The sequence below is a fragment of the Meleagris gallopavo genome, chromosome 24, assembly GCF_905368555.1.
Source record: "Meleagris gallopavo chromosome 24, MGAL_WU_HG_1.1, whole genome shotgun sequence".
Taxonomy (NCBI): domain Eukaryota; kingdom Metazoa; phylum Chordata; class Aves; order Galliformes; family Phasianidae; genus Meleagris; species Meleagris gallopavo.
Genome location: NC_139427.1, coordinates 4,820,720 through 4,843,517, shown reverse-complemented (window position 1 = coordinate 4,843,517; position 22,798 = coordinate 4,820,720). Strand labels below are relative to the sequence as shown.

The following is a 22,798-nucleotide window of genomic DNA, read 5'->3' as shown; positions in this document are numbered from 1 at the left end:
GGGAAGCCCAGGCAATCCTTCAACCCCATCAGGCTGAAAAATGAAATCAGAAGTGACCCGGGACATAATTTAAAACACAACAAGGGTGCCCAAAATTCCCTTTAAAAACACCCCCCGCAAGGATGAAATTAGAACATTGCCCTTTTAATTACACCCATCCAGTTTGGGATCCCCCCGAAAAGCAGAGCTCACAGCTCTGAAATCAAGCAGGAATCACTCACCCCATTCTAAGGGCTCACCCCACACCCCAAAGGAAGCAGTCTCCAGATTCACATGCTGCTCTTACACCTAGCAGCCCTTCAGCGCACTTGCGATCCCCCAAAAAGAGAAGATCACAGCCCTGAAAGAAAAAAAGAAACCACTTACCCCATTCCAAGGACCAATACTCCCCCACACTCTCAAGTGAAGGAAGCAGCTTCCAGGTCCAAATACCTACCAGCCCTTAAGTACGCTCAGGGTTCCCTGCTAAAAAACAGAGAGAGCAGCTCCACAATGGAGGAGAAAAAAAAAAAAAAAAAAAAATCACTCACTCCATCACCAAAGAACAAGGCATACTCCAAAGGAAGCACTCCCCAGGTTCAGATGCTGCCCCTACTCTTCCCAGCCCTTACATGGGATCAGGGAGGGGTGGAGCCTGGCTCTGCCCCACTCCACAGCCAAACTGCCCCCAGCTGTGCTCGCAGGGCTGCACCCCGCCCCAGGTGCGGGTTCCACAAAAACAGGAGGGCAAGGGAATGCCCAGGCAAAGGCAAGGGCCAAGAGAACATGGAAGGAAATGCCAAGGATGACGGCCCAGACAATACGGCAGGGAACGCCAAAACTGAATGCCGACATGAATGTGGCAACACAAAGCCAAGGGGTCATTAGGCCAAGAGAATGGGGCAAGGAACACAAAAATCGGAGGACAAGAGAATGTAATAGTGAAAACAGTGCAAGACCAGAGACAAGCAAGACACAGAACAAAGAGGATAGGCAGCCTTCTGGGCACCATGAAGCGCAATTCAGAGCTCTGGGGGAACCCTATTGTGCCGGGCTCTGGAATGGGTAAACGCTGGCGGGTGTGCATCGCCCTTACCTGCTGGGCAGACAATGACCAGTCAGCAAAGTGAGGTTCCGGGGCATGCCGGGAAATGCACATTCCACTTCCTTGCTGTTTCCACAGAGACCAACACATCTCTCCGGGCAGTTGTTACGGCACTTGGGAGCACCGCAGCTCTGCTGCCACCTGTTGGACACAATACAGTCATGAAGGCACTGCCCTGCATCCGGGCCTCTTGCACAAACCTGTGCTCCTTGCTCGGAGCACATGGCTGCACTCTGTGCACCATGTTGCTTACCACCAGAGAAGGCTCAGCTACCCAACACCATTTTGGCTTCCATCTTGTCTGAGAACTGCTCATTATGCACAGCCCTCATCTTTGCTTTGGTGAGGTGGGGACTGCCATTGCTTCCTCATGGAATGGGAGATCAGGTTCTGGACCACCTGAGGACCCAAACATCCAGGAGTCTTTGGGTCCTGACGAGATGAGTCCCAGAGTTCCGAGGGAATTCACCGCTGCAGTCACCGAGCCACTCTCCATGGTATTTCAGAAGTCGAGGCAGTCAGGTCAAGTCCCTGGTGAGGAGAAAAAAGGTGACAGCACACCTCTTAGGAAGGATAGAAAGTGTGACGCGGGGAACTACCAGCATGTCAGTCTCACCTCTGTGCTGGTCACGGATCATGGAGCAGATCATCCTGGAAGTGACTCTCAAGCACACATTCCAGTGCGTCACCACCCTGGGCGTGAAAAGCTGCCTCCTAATAACCAACCTAAACCTCCCCTGTCTCACTTGAAAACCATTTCCCCTTGTCCTATCGCTATCCACCCTCCTAAACAGCCGTTGCCCCCTCCTGCTTATGCGCTCCCTTCGAGTCTTGGAAGGCTGTCATGAGCTATCTCCAGAGCTTTCTCTTCTCCCACAGAAACAATCCCAGTTCCCTCAACATTTCTTTCTAAGAGAGGGGCTCCAGCCCTCTGATCATCTTCGTGGCCCTTCTCTGGACCTGCTCCAAAAGCTCCACATCATTCCTGTGCTGGAGCCCCAGGCCTGGACGCAGTGCTGCACATGGGGCCGCACCAGAGCCGAGTCGAGGGGGACAATCACCTCCCTCTCCCTGCTGGTCGCTCCTCTTTGAATGCAGCCCAGGATACAGTTGGCCTTCTGGGCTGCAAGTGCACACTACTGGCTTATGTCCAGCTCTTTGTCCACCAGGATCCCCGAGTCCTCCGCAGGGCTGCTCCCAAGGGCTTCTACGCCCAGTTTGTACAAGCATCTGGGTTTCCCCTTCATCAGGGACATCAACAGTGGGGTTGAGTGCACCCTAAGGACACCAAGCTGTGGGCTGCAGTGACACAGCAGAGGGACGGGATGCCATCCACAGAGACCTCAACAGGCTGAGCAGTGGGCACAAATCCAAGTGCAGGGTCAGTAGCTGGGATGAGGGAACACCCACCACCAAAACATGCTAGGGGATGAAAGGACTGAGCGTAGTCCTGCTCCATAAGGCCTGGGAGTACTGGTGGGTGGGAGCTGGACACAAGCCAGCAGTGGGCCCTTCCAGCCCAGAAAGCCAACCGTATCCTGGGCTGCATCCAAAGATGCGCAGTCAGCGGGCCAAGGGAGGAGATCCCCATCCCTCTGCTCTGCGCTGGTCAGGCCTCACCTGCAGTGCTGCGTCCAGATGTGGAGTCCTCAGTGCAGGGAGACATGGAGCTGTGCGAGTGCATCCAGAGTACAGCCACAAACACGAACCCAAGGATGGAACCCCTCTCCTGTAAGCAAGGAGAGCTGGGCTGTTCAGCCTCCTGGAGAAGTGAAGGCTCCAAGGGAACCTGGTAACAGCCTTTCAATACCTAAAGGAAAGAACAAGGGAAAATGGAGGTGAAATCTAAGGAAAATGTCTTGTACAGTGAGGGTGCTGAGGCAGCGGCACAGGTTGCCAGAGACATGGTGGATGTGCTGGCCCTTTCAAGGTGAGCCTGGCTCAGACTCTGAGCAACTTGATCTAGCTGTGGATGGTCAGCATGGGGGAGTCGGATCACATCGCAAACCTACCTGCATACAAGCAGCGCACCAACATGGGGTGCATGATGTTCATTACCTGCTGGACACATCTCACACCACTGACTGGAGGAGCCCAGGCAATCCTTCAACTCCATCAGGCTGCAAAATGAAATCAGAAGAGACGCAGAACATAATTTAAAACACAACAAGGATGCACACAATGCCCTTAAAAAACACCCACCGCATGGATGCAATTAGCACATAGCCCTATTATTACAGCCATCCAGCTTCAGATCCTCCAGAAAAGCAGAGCTCACAGCTCTGAAATCAAGCAGGAATCACTCACCCCATTCTAAGGGCTCACCCCACACCCCAAAGGAAGCAGTCTCCAGATTCACATGCTGCTCTTACACCTAGCAGCCCTTCAGCGCACTTGCCATCCCCCAAAAAGACAAGATCACAGCCCTGAAAGAAAAAAAGAAACCACTTACCCCATTCCAAGGACCAATACTCCCCCACACTCTCAAGTGAAGGAAGCAGCTTCCAGGTCCAAATACCTACCAGCCCTTAAGTACGCTCAGGGTTCCCTGCTAAAAAACAGAGAGAGCAGCTCCACAATGGAGGAGAAAAAAAAAAAAAAAAAAAAAAAATCACTCACTCCATCACCAAAGAACAAGGCATACTCCAAAGGAAGCACTCCCCAGGTTCAGATGCTGCCCCTACTCTTCCCAGCCCTTACATGGGATCAGGGAGGGGTGGAGCCTGGCTCTGCCCCACTCCACAGCCAAACTGCCCCCAGCTGTGCTCGCAGGGCTGCACCCCGCCCCAGGTGCGGGTTCCACAAAAACAGGAGGGCAAGGGAATGCCCAGGCAAAGGCAAGGGCCAAGAGAACATGGAAGGAAATGCCAAGGATGACGGCCCAGACAATACGGCAGGGAACGCCAAAACTGAATGCCGACATGAATGTGGCAACACAAAGCCAAGGGGTCATTAGGCCAAGAGAATGGGGCAAGGAACACAAAAATCGGAGGACAAGAGAATGTAATAGTGAAAACAGTGCAAGACCAGAGACAAGCAAGACACAGAACAAAGAGGATAGGCAGCCTTCTGGGCACCATGAAGCGCAATTCAGAGCTCTGGGGGAACCCTATTGTGCCGGGCTCTGGAATGGGTAAACGCTGGCGGGTGTGCATCGCCCTTACCTGCTGGGCAGACAATGACCAGTCAGCAAAGTGAGGTTCCGGGGCATGCCGGGAAATGCACATTCCACTTCCTTGCTGTTTCCACAGAGACCAACACATCTCTCCGTGCAGTTGTTACGGCACTTGGGAGCACCGCAGCTCTGCTGCCACCTGTTGGACACAATACAGTCATGAAGGCACTGCCCTGCATCCGGGCCTCTTGCACAAACCTGTGCTCCTTGCTCGGAGCACATGGCTGCACTCTGTGCACCATGTTGCTTACCACCAGAGAAGGCTCAGGTACCCAACACCATTTTGGCTTCCATCTTGTCTGAGAACTGCTCATTATGCACAGCCCTCATCTTTGCTTTGGTGAGGTGGGGACTGCCATTGCTTCCTCAGTCCCACACACCCCTTCCCATCCCACACTGCCATGGGAGATCAGGTTCTGGACCACCTGAGGACCCAAACATCCAGGAGTCTTTGGGTCCTGACGAGATGAGTCCCAGAGTTCCGAGGGAATTCACCGCTGCAGTCACCGAGCCACTCTCCATGGTATTTCAGAAGTCGAGGCAGTCAGGTCAAGTCCCTGGTGAGGAGAAAAAAGGTGACAGCACACCTCTTAGGAAGGATAGAAAGTGTGACGCGGGGAACTACCAGCATGTCAGTCTCACCTCTGTGCTGGTCACGGATCATGGAGCAGATCATCCTGGAAGTGACTCTCAAGCACACATTCCAGTGCGTCACCACCCTGTGCGTGAAAAGCTGCCTCCTAATAACCAACCTAAACCTCCCCTGTCTCACTTGAAAACCATTTCCCCTTGTCCTATCGCTATCCACCCTCCTAAACAGCCGTTGCCCCCTCCTGCTTATGCGCTCCCTTCGAGTCTTGGAAGGCTGTCATGAGCTATCTCCAGAGCTTTCTCTTCTCCCACAGAAACAATCCCAGTTCCCTCAACATTTCTTTCTAAGAGAGGTGCTCCAGCCCTCTGATCATCTTCGTGGCCCTTCTCTGGACCTGCTCCAAAAGCTCCACATCATTCCTGTGCTGGAGCCCCAGGCCTGGACGCAGTGCTGCACATGGGGCCGCACCAGAGCCGAGTCGAGGGGGACAATCACCTCCCTCTCCCTGCTGGTCGCTCCTCTTTGAATGCAGCCCAGGATACAGTTGGCCTTCTGGGCTGCAAGTGCACACTACTGGCTTATGTCCAGCTCTTTGTCCACCAGGATCCCCGAGTCCTCCGCAGGGCTGCTCCCAAGGGCTTCTACGCCCAGTTTGTACAAGCATCTGGGTTTCCCCTTCATCAGGGACATCAACAGTGGGGTTGAGTGCACCCTAAGGACACCAAGCTGTGGGCTGCAGTGACACAGCAGAGGGACGGGATGCCATCCACAGAGACCTCAACAGGCTGAGCAGTGGGCACAAATCCAAGTGCAGGGTCAGTAGCTGGGATGAGGGAACAGCCACCACCAAAACATGCTAGGGGATGAAAGGACTGAGCGTAGTCCTGCTCCATAAGGCCTGGGAGTACTGGTGGGTGGGAGCTGGACACAAGCCAGCAATGGGCCCTTCCAGCCCAGAAAGCCAACCGTATCCTGGGCTGCATCCAAAGATGCGCAGTCAGCGGGCCAAGGGAGGAGATCCCCATCCCTCTGCTCTGCGCTGGTCAGGCCTCACCTGCAGTGCTGCGTCCAGATGTGGAGTCCTCAGTGCAGGGAGACATGGAGCTGTGCGAGTGCATCCAGAGTACAGCCACAAACACGAACCCAAGGATGGAACCCCTCTCCTGTAAGCAAGGAGAGCTGGGCTGTTCAGCCTCCTGGAGAAGTGAAGGCTCCAAGGGAACCTGGTAACAGCCTTTCAATACCTAAAGGAAAGAACAAGGGAAAATGGAGGTGAAATCTAAGGAAAATGTCTTGTACAGTGAGGGTGCTGAGGCAGCGGCACAGGTTGCCAGAGACATGGTGGATGTGCTGGCCCTTTCAAGGTGAGCCTGGCTCAGACTCTGAGCAACTTGATCTAGCTGTGGATGGTCAGCATGGGGGAGTCGGATCACATCGCAAACCTACCTGCATACAAGCAGCGCACCAACATGGGGTGCATGATGTTCATTACCTGCTGGACACATCTCACACCACTGACTGGAGGAGCCCAGGCAATCCTTCAACTCCATCAGGCTGCAAAATGAAATCAGAAGAGACGCAGAACATAATTTACAACACAACAAGGATGCACACAATGCCCTTAAAAAACACCGCATGGATGCAATTAGCACATAGCCCTATTAATTACAGCCATCCAGCTTGAGATCCTCCAGAAAAGCAGAGCTCACAGCTCTGAAATCAAGCAGGAATCACTCACCCCATTCTAAGGGCTCACCCCACACCCCAAAGGAAGCAGTCTCCAGATTCAGATGCTGCTCTTACACCTAGCAGCCCTTCAGTGCACTTGCCATCCCCCAAAAAGACAAGATCACAGCCCTGAAAGAAAAAAAGAAACCACTTACCCCATTCCAAGGACCAATACTCCCCCACACTCTCAAGTGAAGGAAGCAGCTTCCAGGTCCAAATACCTACCAGCCCTTAAGTACGCTCAGGGTTCCCTGCTAAAAAACAGAGAGAGCAGCTCCACAATGGAGGAGAAAAAAAAAAAAAAAAAAAAAATCACTCACTCCATCACCAAAGAACAAGGCATACTCCAAAGGAAGCACTCCCCAGGTTCAGATGCTGCCCCTACTCTTCCCAGCCCTTACATGGGATCAGGGAGGGGTGGAGCCTGGCTCTGCCCCACTCCACAGCCAAACTGCCCCCAGCTGTGCTCGCAGGGCTGCACCCCGCCCCAGGTGCGGGTTCCACAAAAACAGGAGGGCAAGGGAATGCCCAGGCAAAGGCAAGGGCCAAGAGAACATGGAAGGAAATGCCAAGGATGACGGCCCAGACAATACGGCAGGGAACGCCAAAACTGAATGCCGACATGAATGTGGCAACACAAAGCCAAGGGGTAATTAGGCCAAGAGAATGGGGCAAGGAACACAAAAATCGGAGGACAAGAGAATGTAATAGTGAAAACAGTGCAAGACCAGAGACAAGCAAGACACAGAACAAAGAGGATAGGCAGCCTTCTGGGCACCATGAAGCGCAATTCAGAGCTCTGGGGGAACCCTATTGTGCCGGGCTCTGGAATGGGTAAACGCTGGCGGGTGTGCATCGCCCTTACCTGCTGGGCAGACAATGACCAGTCAGCAAAGTGAGGTTCCGGGGCATGCCGGGAAATGCACATTCCACTTCCTTGCTGTTTCCACAGAGACCAACACATCTCTCCGTGCAGTTGTTACGGCACTTGGGAGCACCGCAGCTCTGCTGCCACCTGTTGGACACAATACAGTCATGAAGGCACTGCCCTGCATCCGGGCCTCTTGCACAAACCTGTGCTCCTTGCTCGGAGCACATGGCTGCACTCTGTGCACCATGTTGCTTACCACCAGAGAAGGCTCAGGTACCCAACACCATTTTGGCTTCCATCTTGTCTGAGAACTGCTCATTATGCACAGCCCTCATCTTTGCTTTGGTGAGGTGGGGACTGCCATTGCTTCCTCATGGAATGGGAGATCAGGTTCTGGACCACCTGAGGACCCAAACATCCAGGAGTCTTTGGGTCCTGACGAGATGAGTCCCAGAGTTCCGAGGGAATTCACCGCTGCAGTCACCGAGCCACTCTCCATGGTATTTCACAAGTCGAGGCAGTCAGGTCAAGTCCCTGGTGAGGAGAAAAAAGGTGACAGCACACCTCTTAGGAAGGATAGAAAGTGTGACGCGGGGAACTACCAGCATGTCAGTCTCACCTCTGTGCTGGTCACGGATCATGGAGCAGATCATCCTGGAAGTGACTCTCAAGCACACATTCCAGTGCGTCACCACCCTGTGCGTGAAAAGCTGCCTCCTAATAACCAACCTAAACCTCCCCTGTCTCACTTCAAAACCATTTCCCCTTGTCCTATCGCTATCCACCCTCCTAAACAGCCGTTGCCCCCTCCTGCTTATGCGCTCCCTTCGAGTCTTGGAAGGCTGTCATGAGCTATCTCCAGAGCTTTCTCTTCTCCCACAGAAACAATCCCAGTTCCCTCAACATTTCTTTCTAAGAGAGGTGCTCCAGCCCTCTGATCATCTTCGTGGCCCTTCTCTGGACCTGCTCCAAAAGCTCCACATCATTCCTGTGCTGGAGCCCCAGGCCTGGACGCAGTGCTGCACATGGGGCCGCACCAGAGCCGAGTCGAGGGGGACAATCACCTCCCTCTCCCTGCTGGTCGCTCCTCTTTGAATGCAGCCCAGGATACAGTTGGCCTTCTGGGCTGCAAGTGCACACTACTGGCTTATGTCCAGCTCTTTGTCCACCAGGATCCCCGAGTCCTCCGCAGGGCTGCTCCCAAGGGCTTCTACGCCCAGTTGGTACAAGCATCTGGGTTTCCCCTTCATCAGGGACATCAACAGTGGGGTTGAGTGCACCCTAAGGACACCAAGCTGTGGGGTGCAGTGACACAGCAGAGGGACGGGATGCCATCCACAGAGACCTCAACAGGCTGAGCAGTGGCCACAAATCCAAGTGCAGGGTCAGTAGCTGGGATGAGGGAACACCCACCACCAAAACATGCTAGGGGATGAAAGGACTGAGCGTAGTCCTGCTCCATAAGGCCTGGGAGTACTGGTGGGTGGGAGCTGGACACAAGCCAGCAATGGGCCCTTCCAGCCCAGAAAGCCAACCGTATCCTGGGCTGCACCCTGTCATGGTTTCATGATTTTTCATTATCAGTATTCCACATCATAACATCATGCAATGCACTGGGGGTTTGACTGCTGATGCTCAAGTTCCAGGTGCCTGTCCAGAGGAGAAGAAGAGCTACGTTTCCCCAGGGGGCTTTGCGGTCAGCGAGGAAATCTAACTCCCGGCCAGGTCACCTGATGCTCTCTTCTTTGCCTGCACTGCTTCGCTTGCGCTTCTCTGCCTGCGCTTCTCATCTCAGCGTTGTTGTAAGGCCGATCCACCATCAATTTCACATTCTCTCTCCTTATAAAATTCTGTTGATACCATATTTAGGAAATTACTTTGTTTTACCTCAGATTGTTGCCACTGTTTTCAATTATTTCGGGGTCCCCTATTTTCTTTTTTTCCGGGGGCGCGGATCCGCGGATCCCTCCGCCCTTCTAGTCACGGAACCGGGCCGAACCAGCCCGTAAACCGTTGACATTCTTGGTGGAGAATGCGGGCAATAGTTGCTTTTTAGCTTTTTGAACAAATCTCTCTCTCCGCTCTCAGACAGCTTCATTGGGAAAGTTTATCTGTTTCACCAGTACTGTCTGAAAGCGTGACCTTGAAAAGTCCAGGCGGACTGCCAATACTCTAGGATATTTGTAAACTTTGAGCCTTGCTATCTTGTTTCTGTAAAAGAAAAAAAAAAAAAGCTTTCTCTACTGAAACTGCCTTTTAAGGGGCTACATGCCACTGTCTCTTCTTTCTTAATGCTAAAAACATACTGGGCCTTAATTAAGTTCACCACTTTGCTCTATGGAGCAATAGGTATATATAGTCAATTGATAACATGGATGGAAATAACTATGTGGCATCTGCATATTGTGTGGCATACCATTCCAGAGGGAGCTGCTAATTTTACAGGGTTGGGGATTCTTAAGCAGGTTTCCAGCCTCTCCTTTGAATTCTTTATGCAGATTTTCAATGCTCACCTGATCACGTTATTAATCTCTGTGAATGTACTGCTCACCATTTCACTTATTATTAGTATTTATTATATTTTGAGGAAGTCTGCCCCAAAAGCAGTAAATACTGAGTGGCAGGGAATGTGGAGAGGCCTGGGGGAGACTTTAGAGAGATGGAAATCTTCGGTGTCATGGAACTTTACTCCAGAACACCTGAAAGACCCTGAAAATTTAAACAGATATTTGAGACAGGAATGTCGCGGCTCAGGAAGATCTGAGGAGGCCCAAATTATTTGGGGCCTGGCTAATGCTTACCGGGCCTTATTCAATACTATCCTGGAGAGGGAGAGAGTTTGTGAAATTGAAAAGGAGGGTCTCAGGGAAACAGTGCAAAATGAGCGAGAGAGTCTCCTGGTCGAGAGAAACAGCCTCCAATCTGAGAGAGATGCCCTCCGAATTGAGAGAGACTCCCTGCAATCCAAACTCAACAGTCTTCAATCTCAACAAGACACCCTCCAATCTGAGCTAGATACTCTCATCATCGAACGAGACAGGCTCCAAGCTGAACTGGAGGATGAGAGCATTGGAACTGACCAACCTGATCAACTACAGGAAGCACCACAATTGATGTCAGTTGCCCCTGTAAGAGGACGGAAAATGAAACGAATCTCGACTCAATTAGAAGAGAAGAAAGAAGAGGACAGAGGTCCAGAGGGGTGGCTCCAAGATCCACAAGAAGCACCCCTAAGTCCAGGGGAGGGGCCCTCAGTAAGACCACGGTCACCGACGCCAATGAGGGCAACAAGAAGTCCCGAAAGAGTAAGAGGTGAGCAAGATATCGTTACCATTGTTGATCGATCTCTGAAAATGAATGAAATTCGAAGTCTGAGAAAAGACTTTTCATGTCACCCAAATGAGCCTATTGCCACTTGGTTACTTCGATGTTGGGACAATGGGGCCAACAGTGTGTGGCTGGATAGTAGAGAAGCTCGCCAACTGGGTGGCATTGCTAGGGACTCAGCCATTGACAGAGGTATTAGTACATGCCAGAACCAGGCCTTTACCCTCTGGAAGCAGATGTTGTTAGCTGTAAAAGAAAGATACCCCTTCAAAGATGATCTGATGCCTGAGAAAAAGAAATGGGCTGATATGGAAGAAGGCATCTGTTATTTAAGAGAACATGCTGTGGTGGAAATGCTACATAGCCCCGATTTCATTCCTGACGAGCCAGACCAAGAGCATGATCCCGAGAGAGTCAGGTGTACACCAAACATGTGGCGTACATTCACAAAGACCGCACCAGAAAGGTACGCCAGCACATTTGCAGCAATGTATGGCAGAGGGGAAAGAAGACCCCTTATAAGTGAATTGGTTAATAAACTTCAAGACTTTGAGTTACATTTAAGCCCTCTGCGAGCTTGTGTTTCAGCCATTACAAAAGTAGCTGAAAAGCTGGACAGAATGGAGAACAAACAAGAAGATATAATAGACAAACTATCAACCGTGCCTGAAGCTGATAAATCCGTGGTGGTAACGGATACATCAAATGGGGACCAGAATTCCCAAAACAGCCTATTGGAGGGGCTGATCAACTTGATTTCCTCCCAGCCGGTGGCATCTAATGTCTCAGCTATCAAAAGAAGACGTTCTCCTGCTCGAGCAAGTGACAACAGTAAGACCACATCACGTTTTGCCTTGTGGCATTACTTACGTGACCATGGAGAAGATATGAAGGAGTGGCATAAACAACCTACTCCTGTACTTCAAGCACGGGTAAGAGAGTTACAAGACAAATCAACCACCAAGGTGAACTTCTCCAAAAAGGTGATTGCTCCAGTTGCTGCAGACAATGAAGGTAACAAATAGAGGGGCCCTGCCCCCAGCCAGGGGGGGGAAAGGGATAATAGAGTTTATTGGACTGTGTGGATTAGATGGCCTGGCACATCAGAATCACGAAAATATAAGGCCCTGGTGGATACTGGTGCACAGTGCACTCTAATGCCCTCGAGTCACCAAGGGACAAAATCAATTTATGTTCATGGGGTGACTGGAGGTTCCCAAGAGCTGACTATGTTGGAGGCCAAAATCAGCCTCACTGGTAAAGACTGGCAAAAGCACCCTATTGTGACTGGCCCAGGGGCTCCATGCATACTTGGTATTGATTACCTCAGAAGGGGATATTTTAAGGATCCCAAAGGGTATCGATGGGCCTTTGGAATAGCTGCTGTAGACACAGAAGGTGTTCAGCAGTTGTCTATTTTGCCTGGCCTGTCAGAAGATCCATCTGCCGTGGGGTTGCTACGAGTGAAAGAGCAACAAGTACCGATTGCTACAAAAACGGTGCACAGACGGCAGTACCGCACCAACAGGGATTCCTTGCTCCCCATTCAGAAGCTGATTCACCAACTAGAGAATCAGGGAGTGATTAGCAAGACTCACTCACCTTTTAACAGCCCCATATGGCCAGTGCGTAAAGCCAGTGGAGAATGGAGGCTGACGGTGGACTACCGTGGCCTGAATGAAGTCACACCCCCATTGAGTGCTGCTGTGCCAGATATGTTAGAACTCCAATATGAATTGGAGTCAAAGGCAGCCAAATGGTACGCCACCACTGATATTGCTAATGCCTTTTTCTCCATTCCTTTGACCAAAGAATCTAGGCCACAGTTTGCTTTCACCTGGAGGGGCATTCAGTATACCTGGAATCGTTTGCCCCAGGGGTGGAAACATAGCCCAACCATTTGCCATGGGTTGATCCAAGCTGCACTGGAACAGGGAGGTGCTCCTGAGCATTTACAGTATACTGATGACATCATCGTGTGGGGCAACACAGCAAAGGAAGTTTTTGAGAAAGGAGAGCAAATAATCCAGATCCTTCTGCGTGCTGGTTTCGCTATTAAGCGAAGCAAAGTGAAAGGGCCTGCCCAGGAAATTCAGTTCCTAGGTATAAAGTGGCAAGATGGCCGTCGTCACATCCCAACAGATGTGATCAACAAAATCAGCGCCATGTCTCCACCCACTAATAAGAAAGAGACACAATCGTTCCTGGGTGTAGTGGGTTTTTGGAGAATGCATGTTCCAAACTACAGCCTCATTGTAAGCCCCCTTTATCAGGGGGCACGGAAGAAGAATGATTTTATGTGGGGTCCTGAGCAGCAGCAGGCTTTTGAGCAGATTAAACAAGAGATAGCCCGTGCCGTGGCCCTGGGGCCAGTACGGATGCAACAGGATGCGAAGAACATCCTCTACACTGCTGCTGGAGAGAAAGGTCCCACTTGGAGTTTGTGGCAAAGAGCCTCAGGAGAGACCCGAGGCCGACCCCTGGGATTCTGGAGTCGGGCATACAGAGGGTCTGAAGAGTGCTACACTCCAACTGAGAAGGAGATCTTAGCCGCGTATGAGGGGGTTCGGGCTGCTTCCGAAGTAATCGGTACAGAAACACAGCTCCTTCTGGCACCTCGACTGCCAGTGCTGAACTGGATGTTCAAGGGAAAGGGTCCCTCCACCCATCATGCTACTGATGCCACTTGGAGTAAGTGGATTGCGCTGATTACGCAGCGAGCGCGGATGGGGAATCTCAACCGTCCAGGAATCCTAGAGGTGATCATGGACTGGCCTGAAGGCAAAAAGTTTGGAACACCGCCAGCAGAAGAGATATCACGTGCTAAAGAGGCCCCACCATATAATGAACTACCAGAAAATGAGAAGACATACGCCCTATTCACAGATGGATCGTGTTGTATTGTGGGGAAACACCGCAGATGGAAAGCCGCTGTGTGGAGCCCCACACAACAAGTTGCAGAGGCCACTGAAGGAAAAGGAGAATCAAGCCAATTTGCAGAGGTAAAGGCTGTCCAACTGGCCTTGGATGTTGCTGAACGGGAGAGGTGGCCAATGCTTTATGTTTACACTGACTCGTGGATGGTGGCAAATGCTCTATGGGGGTGGTTACAGCAGTGGGAGCAAAACAACTGGCAAAGAAAGGGTAAGCCTATTTGGGCTGCTGACCTGTGGAAAGATATTGCTGCCCGAATAAAGAATATGGTTATAAAGGTGCGTCACGTAGATGCCCATGTGCCCAAGAATAGGGCTACTGAAGAGCAGCAAAATAACCATCAGGTAGACAGAGCTGCCAAACCAGAGATGGCCCAAATAGATCTGGACTGGCAGAACAAGGGTGAATTATTTCTAGCCCGATGGGCCCATGAGACCTCAGGCCATCAAGGGAGAGATGCGACATATAAGTGGGCTAGAGACCGAGGGGTGGATTTAACTATGGATGCTATTGCGCAAATCATTCATGACTGTGACACATGTGCCACAATTAAACAAGCCAAGAGAATGAAACCTCTCTGGGAGGAAGGGTGATGGCAAAAGTACAAATATGGGGAGGCATGGCAGGTTGATTATATCACCTTGCCACGATCTCGTAATGGTAAGCGTTATGTGCTCACCATGGTGGAGGCAACAACTGGGTGGCTTGAAACCTATGCAGTACCCCACGCTACCGCCCGAAATACCATATTAGGTCTTGAGACACAAGTCCTGTGGCGACATGGTACCCCAGAAAGAATTGAGTCAGATAATGGGACTCATTTTAAAAATTCTCTTGCAGATACCTGGGCTAAAGGTCATGGTATTGAGTGGATTTACCATATTCCCTACCATGCACCAGCCTCAGGTAAGATTGAACGATACAATGGGTTGTTAAAAACTATGCTGAAAGCAATGGGAGGCAGTACATTTAAGCACTGGGAGAAGCATTTGGCAGAAGCCACCTGGTTAGTCAATACCAGAGGATCTATCAATCGTGGTGGTCCAACCCAGTCCAGCTCCCTACATACCGTAGAGGGAGATAAAGTCCCTGTTATACATGTAAAGAATATGTTGGGAAAGGCAGTTTGGGTTATTCCAGCCTCTGAGAAGGACAAACCTCTTCGTGGAACTGTTTTTGCCCAGGGACCTGGGTCCACTTGGTGGGTGATGCAGGAAAACGGGGATGTTCAAAGTGTACCACAAGGGAACTTGATGTTGAGGGAGTGCAGTCAGTAATTCCTTGTGCGTGTGTTTATATTTTGTTTGTATATATTAAGCATGATGTAGTGATGTGGAATAAGGGGTGGAATGTCATGGTTTCATGATTTTTCATTATCAGTATTCCACATCATAACATCATGCAATGCACTGGGGGTTTGACTGCTGATGCTCAAGTTCCGGGTGCCTGTCCAGAGGAGAAGAAGAGCTACGTTTCCCCAGGGGGCTTTGCGGTCAGCGAGGAGATATAACTCCCGGCAAGGTCACCTGATGCTCGCTTCTCTGCCTGCGCTTCTCTGCCTGCGCTTCTCATCTCAGCGTTATGGTAAGGCCGATCCACCATCAATTTCACATTCTCTCTCCTTATAAAATTCTGTTGATACCATATTTAGGAAATCACTTAGTATTACCTCAGATTGTTGACACTGTTTTCAATTATTTCGGGGTCCCCTATTTTCTTTATATCTAGGGGCGAGAATCCGCGGATCCCTCCGCCCTTCTAGTCACGGAACCGGGCCGAACCAGCCCGTAAACCATTGACACATCCAAAGATGCGCAGTCAGCGGGCGAAGAGAGGAGATCCCCATCCCTCTGCTCTGCGCTGGTCAGGCCTCACCTGCAGTGCTGCGTCCAGATGTGGAGTCCTCAGTGCAGGGAGACATGGAGCTGTGCGAGTGCATCCAGAGTACAGCCACAAACACGAACCCAAGGATGGAACCCCTCTCCTGTAAGCAAGGAGAGCTGGGCTGTTCAGCCTCCTGGAGAAGTGAAGGCTCCAAGGGAACCTGGTAACAGCCTTTCAATACCTAAAGGAAAGAACAAGGGAAAATGGAGGTGAAATCTAAGGAAAATGTCTTGTACAGTGAGGGTGCTGAGGCAGTGGCACAGGTTGCCAGAGACATGGTGGATGTGCTGGCCCTTTCAAGGTGAGCCTGGCTCAGACTCTGAGCAACTTGATCTAGCTGTGGATGGTCAGCATGGGGGAGTCGGATCACATCGCAAACCTACCTGCATACAAGCAGCGCACCAACATGGGGTGCATGATGTTCATTACCTGCTGGACACATCTCACACCACTGACTGGAGGAGCCCAGGCAATCCTTCAACTCCATCAGGCTGCAAAATGAAATCAGAAGAGACGCAGAACATAATTTAAAACACAACAAGGATGCACACAATGCCCTTAAAAAACACCCACCGCATGGATGCAATTAGCACATAGCCCTATTAATTACAGCCATCCAGCTTGAGATCCTCCAGAAAAGCAGAGCTCACAGCTCTGAAAGAAAGCAGGAATCACTCACCCCATTCTAAGGGCTCACCCCACACCCCAAAGGAAGCAGTCTCCAGATTCACATGCTGCTCTTACAGCTAGCAGCCCTTCAGTGCACTTGCGATCCCCCAAAAAGACAAGATCACAGCCCTGAAAGAAAAAAAGAAACCACTTACCCCATTCCAAGGACCAATACTCCCCCACACTCTCAAGTGAAGGAAGCAGCTTCCAGCTCCAAATACCTACCAGCCCTTAAGTACGCTCAGGGTTCCCTGCTAAAAAACAGAGAGAGCAGCTCCACAAAGGAGGAGGAAAAAAAGAAAAAAAAAACACTCACTCCATCACCAAAGAACAAGGCATACTCCAAAGGAAGCACTCCCCAGGTTCAGATGCTGCCCCTACTCTTCCCAGCCCTTACATGGGATCAGGGAGGGGTGGAGCCTGGCTCTGCCCCACTCCACAGCCAAACTGCCCCCAGCTGTGCTCGCAGGGCTGCACCCCGCCCCAGGTGCGGGTTCCACAAAAACAGGAGGGCAAGGGAATGCCCAGGCAAAGGCAAGGGCCAAGAGAACATGGAAGGAAATGCCAAGGATGACGGCCCAGACAATACGGCAGGGAACGCCAAAACTGAATGCCGACATGAATGTGGCAACACAAAGCCAAGGGGACATTAGGCCAAGAGAATGGGGCAAGGAACACAAAAATAGGAGGACAAGAGAATGTAATAGTGAAAACAGTGCAAGACCAGAGACAAGCAAGACACAGAACAAAGAGGATAGGCAGCCTTCTGGGCACCATGAAGCGCAATTCAGAGCTCTGGGGGAACCCTATTGTGCCGGGCTCTGGAATGGGTAAACGCTGGCGGCTGTGCATCGCCCTTACCTGCTGGGCAGACAATGACCAGTCAGCAAAGTGAGGTTCCGGGGCATGCCGGGAAATGCACATTCCACTTCCTTGCTGTTTCCACAGAGACCAACACATCTCTCCGTGCAGTTGTTACGGCACTTGGGAGCACCGCAGCTCTGCTGCCACCTGTTGGACACAATACAGTCATGAAGGCACTGCCCTGCATCCGGGCCTCTTGCACAAACCTGTGCTCCTTGCTCGGAGCACATGGCTGCACTCTGTGCACCATGTTGCTTACCACCAGAGAAGGCTCAGGTACCCAACACCATTTTGGCTTCCATCTTGTCTGAGAACTGCTCATTATGCACAGCCCTCATCTTTGCTTTGGTGAGGTGGGGACTGCCATTGCTTCCTCAGTCCCACAGACCCCTTCCCATCCCACACTGCCATGGGAGATCAGGTTCTGGACCACCTGAGGACCCAAACATCCAGGAGTCTTTGGGTCCTGACGAGATGAGTCCCAGAGTTCCGAGGGAATTCACCGCTGCAGTCACCGAGCCACTCTCCATGGTATTTCACAAGTCGAGGCAGTCAGGTCAAGTCCCTGGTGAGGAGAAAAAAGGTGACAGCACACCTCTTAGGAAGGATAGAAAGTGTGACGCGGGGAACTACCAGCATGTCAGTCTCACCTCTGTGCTGGTCACGGATCATGGAGCAGATCATCCTGCAAGTGACTCTCAAGCACACATTCCAGTGCGTCACCACCCTGTGCGTGAAAAGCTTCCTCCTAATAACCAACCTAAACCTCCCCTGTCTCACTTGAAAACCATTTCCCCTTGTCCTATCGCTATCCACCCTCCTAAACAGCCGTTGCCCCCTCCTGCTTATGCGCTCCCTTTGAGTCTTGGAAGGCTGTCATGAGCTATCTCCAGAGCTTTCTCTTCTCCCACAGAAACAATCCCAGTTCCCTCAACATTTCTTTCTAAGAGAGGTGCTCCAGCCCTCTGATCATCTTCGTGGCCCTTCTCTGGACCTGCTCCAAAAGCTCCACATCATTCCTGTGCTGGAGCCCCAGGCCTGGACGCAGTGCTGCACATGGGGCCGCACCAGAGCCGAGTCGAGGGGGACAATCACCTCCCTCTCCCTGCTGGTCGCTCCTCTTTGAATGCAGCCCAGGATACAGTTGGCCTTCTGGGCTGCAAGTGCACACTACTGGCTTATGTCCAGCTCTTTGTCCACCAGGATCCCCGAGTCCTCCGCAGGGCTGCTCCCAAGGGCTTCTACGCCCAGTTTGTACAAGCATCTGGGTTTCCCCTTCATCAGGGACATCAACAGTGGGGTTGAGTGCACCCTAAGGACACCAAGCTGCGGGCTGCAGTGACACAGCAGAGGGACGGGATGCCATCCACAGAGACCTCAACAGGCTGAGCAGTGGCCACAAATCCAAGTGCAGGGTCAGTAGCTGGGATGAGGGAACACCCACCACCAAAACATGCTAGGGGATGAAAGGACTGAGCGTAGTCCTGCTCCATAAGGCCTGGGAGTACTGGTGGGTGGGAGCTGGACACAAGCCAGCAGTGGGCCCTTCCAGCCCAGAAAGCCAACCGTATCCTGGGCTGCATCCAAAGACGCGCAGTCAGCGGGCCAAGGGAGGAGATCCCCATCCCTCTGCTCTGCGCTGGTCAGGCCTCACCTGCAGTGCTGCGTCCAGATGTGGAGTCCTCAGTGCAGGGAGACATGGAGCTGTGCGAGTGCATCCAGAGTACAGCCACAAACACAAACCGAAGGATGGAACCCTTCTCCTGTAAGCAAGGAGAGCTGGGCTGTTCAGCCTCCTGGAGAAGTGAAGGCTCCAAGGGAACCTGGTAACAGCCTTTCAATACCTAAAGGAAAGAACAAGGGAAAATGGAGGTGAAATCTAAGGAAAATGTCTTGTACAGTGAGGGTGCTGAGGCAGCGGCACAGGTTGCCAGAGACATGGTGGATGTGCTGGCCCTTTCAAGGTGAGCCTGGCTCAGACTCTGAGCAACTTGATCTAGCTGTGGATGGTCAGCATGGGGGAGTCGGATCACATCGCAAACCTACCTGCATACAAGCAGCGCACCAACATGGGGTGCATGATGTTCATTACCTGCTGGACAGATCTCACACCACTGACTGGAGGAGCCCAGGCAATCCTTCAACTCCATCAGGCTGCAAAATGAAATCAGAAGAGACGCAGAACAGAATTTAAAACACAACAAGGATGCACACAATGCCCTTAAAAAACACCGCATGGATGCAATTAGCACATAGCCCTATTAATGACAGCCATCCAGCTTGAGATCCTCCAGAAAAGCAGAGCTCACAGCTCTGAAAGAAAGCAGGAATCACTCACCCCATTCTAAGGGCTCACCCCACACCCCAAAGGAAGCAGTCTCCAGATTCAGATGCTGCTCTTACAGCTAGCAGCCCTTCAGTGCACTTGCGATCCCCCAAAAAGACAAGATCACAGCCCTGAAAGAAAAAAAGAAACCACTTACCCCATTCCAAGGACCAATACTCCCCCACACTCTCAAGTGAAGGAAGCAGCTTCCAGGTCCAAATACCTACCAGCCCTTAAGTACGCTCAGGGTTCCCTGCTAAAAAAGAGAGAGAGCAGCTCCACAATGGAGGAAAAAAAAAAAAAAAAAAAAAAAAAAAAAAATCACTCACTCCATCACCAAAGAACAAGGCATACTCCAAAGGAAGCACTCCCCAGGTTCAGATGCTGCCCCTCTCCAGAGAGAGATCTTTCCCCACTGGCAGTCAGCTCTTAAATGGGTCTAGGAGAGGTGCAGCCAGGCTCCACCCCTTCCTGCAGCACAGCTGAATTGCCTTCACCTGTGCTCCCATGGCTGACTCATTGCTCACCTCAGGTGATCAATCAAAGGTTCAGGCCGTGATTCAGCAGCCCCATACAGTGGGACTTGTGGGTGTGGGGACATGGGGTGGCATAGGGATGTAGGGGGTCTGGGGGCACGTGGGGAGGGGTTTGGGGTGAGAATGGGGGATGTGTGGCAGTGTTGGAGTGCATTTATTGATTTCTTCCTGAGAGGGTGTTAGGGTTCCCTGTGGCCCAAAGCTGGAGCCCTGATCCATAACCCCTCATGACCCCATAACCCCTTATAACTTGGCGTGACCCCAAGGCTCCACATGACCCATAGCCCTGTCAGCACCGTAACCCAGAGGAGGCTGTGGACAGTGATGGGTCTGTTCTTGGGTTGTTCAGGGGACATTATAGGGTGGCTCTGGGGCCGCTGTAGATCAGCTGCCTTTAACATCCCCTGACCCTCACCTTGCCCACGTCTTGCTGGGCAAGATGGGGGTCAAAAGGGCAGTGGGGGGATATGGGAGAGGTTCCATGATGGGAGCAGATTCACCGCCAGCTCCGTGTGGGGGTACGTCAGCCCCACTGAGCTGTGGCTGTGTCCCATTGCTGCCCCATAGCAGCTCCAGAGCCATCCTAGAGCAGCCCAGAACAGCCCCATCGCTGCCCACAGCCCGTGGCCAGCAGCAGTTCCACCACCAGCGGTGTGTTGGGTAAAGGCAGCTCCTAGGTGTGGCTCTGCCCCGTAGCTGCCCCAGGGTGTCCCTATAGCCCTCCAATAGATGTCCTTTAACGGCCCCACAACCTTGTATGGCTTCCCCACATCACTTGGGCAGGATTTCTTACAGCTGTCCCATTTGCTGTGTCTTATGCTGCAGTTTTGCTGTTCCTTCTGCAGCTGACTTGGATTTCTTCTCCCACTGTCCCCATTAAGGAGTTGATTTGCTTCAGTCCATCCCAGCTCCATTCCTGGTTCAAGTCTCCCTCATTGCCTCCCAGCAGCGCAGCAGCCAAGCTCCAGTACTTTCCCCAGACTCAGTGGCATCGGTCTGTTCTGTTCTCGTCCACTTAGAGAAACAGAAGCTTCCCCAACAGCACCCTTTATCCCTGCTCTGGGCTCCCCCAGAACCCTCTATTTTTTCCTGCTGTCCTTCCTTACCACCTCTGGTCACCCTTGGGATCTCACAGACCTTCAGAGTCCCTGACAGGACCCCCATCGCCAGCCCAGGACCCCCATAGCCACCTGGGGCTCTGGTGCTGAACCCAGGTCCTCAGTGAGCTGCGCTGCAGTGCTGCACCCTGAGCCCTTCTGCAGTGCTGCAGGTCCCAGGGCAGTGGGCACTGCTCTGCGTGTCACCGCCCGGCCCAGGAACGCCACCCCTGTGCTGTCTGTGTCTTTTCTTGGCTCCTGGCACATCTTCCATCTCCAGAGCACATGAGCAGCGTCCCTCCGACTGCGGCTCCGGGTTAACCCCACAGCGTCCAAACCAGGAATCCTGCAGCGACCCACATCTCAGGATGGGGCTGCAGCTGTGCCCCAGTGCCTTCATTAAAGAGAGGAGAATGAAGGATCGTAGCAGGGCGTCTTTCCTCCTGACATTTCCCACCGTCTGCATGTTGGCTGTGTCATGCGAGCGGCATTCGCTCACAGAGCTGTGAGTGCAGGTATGTGTGCATACAGGGTATGCAGAGATCATAGAATCATAGAATGGCCTGGGTTGCAAAGGAGCACAGCGCTCATCCAGTTCCAACCCACTGCTGTGTGCAGGTCGCCAACCAGCAGACCAGGCTGCCCAGAGCCACATCCAGCCTGGCCTTGAATGCCTCCAGGGATGGGGCATCCACAGCCTCCTTGGGCAACCTGTTCCAGTGCCTCACCACCTCTGGGTGAAAAACTTCCTCCTCATATCCAACCTAAACCTCCCCTGTCTCAGTTTAAAGCCATTCCCCCTTGTCCTGTCACCATCCACCCTCACAAACAGCCGTTCCCCCTCCTGTTTATACGCTCCCTTCAAGTACTGGAAGGCCACAACGAGGTCTCCCTGGAGCCTTCTCTTCTCCAAGCCAAACAAGCCCAGTTCCCTCAACCTTTCCTCACAGGAGAGGTGCTCCAGCCCTCCGATCTTCTTAGAGGTGGTGTTGAACATCAGAATGTGCATTGCACGTGGGTGTGTGCAGGGTGTTTTCACATGAGTTAGCCTTGCACTGCGCTCTGCACAACAGCCTGCAGGATGGCACCGATAGAAGCAGGACACAGCGTCATATCAGGCGCTCCAAAGGAAACAGTTCCATCCCAGCCCAAACAGGGACAGGCTGGCAGGCACTGGGGAGGGCTGCACGACAGAGGGACGCCTTCTGAGTGCCACATCAGGAGAACCTGAGCGCTGTCTGTAAGCAGAACAGTGCTGGGATGGCAGCTTAGTGGTCCTAAGCTGCAGAGATGCTGCTCTGGACCAACAGTCTGTCATTTTTGGAGAAAACACCGTCCTTTTGGTGTTTTCTTTGCTCATTATACACTCATCATAAAAGCAAAAAACGCTCAGAGCTGCCCTGGGAAACTCAGCAATCCCTATGGCGTTGTTCTCGTGGCCAGGCTTTGTTACTCGCAGCTCTTTGCACGCGCTTTGCAGACAGTCTGCTTGCGGGCAGTGCAAAGGACTGCTGCCTGCGCTGCATCCATAGACGGCAGCATTCGCTGATGGAGCTGTGGGAGTTCTGAGCGAGCGCCGCGAGACGAATAACGAGGAGGTGGTGCAGCAGCTCACTGAGTGCCGCTGGACAAATCGGGCTGTGTGCTCCTTGTCAATCTCTAATTGTGACTGGCTTTTATTGGCCGAGTTGGGCGGCACTCGCAGCGCAGC

At 52.2% G+C, this 22,798-nt stretch overlaps 1 long non-coding RNA gene across 50 annotated transcripts; it reads right to left on the bottom strand.

The window, feature by feature from the left end:
* Positions 1-158: 158 nt before the first annotated feature.
* On the bottom strand, positions 159-22,796 carry LOC146542872 (uncharacterized). Of its 50 annotated transcripts, XR_014879537.1 has the most exons (14): positions 19,784-20,735; positions 19,682-19,710; positions 19,467-19,585; positions 19,175-19,282; positions 18,783-18,972; positions 17,388-18,705; positions 17,126-17,275; positions 15,587-16,538; positions 7,707-8,146; positions 7,445-7,594; positions 4,511-6,833; positions 4,249-4,398; positions 1,076-3,635; positions 159-465 (listed from the first exon to the last, which is right to left on the bottom strand). It is a non-coding gene; the product is annotated as an uncharacterized LOC146542872 (long non-coding RNA). The 50 variants fall into 50 exon arrangements; XR_014879539.1 differs by lacking the exons at positions 19,467-19,585; positions 19,784-20,735 and adding an exon at positions 20,743-22,796 and having other exon boundaries at positions 19,612-19,710; XR_014879536.1 differs by lacking the exon at positions 19,784-20,735 and adding an exon at positions 20,743-22,796 and having other exon boundaries at positions 19,175-19,585.
* Positions 22,797-22,798: the final 2 nt, after the last annotated feature.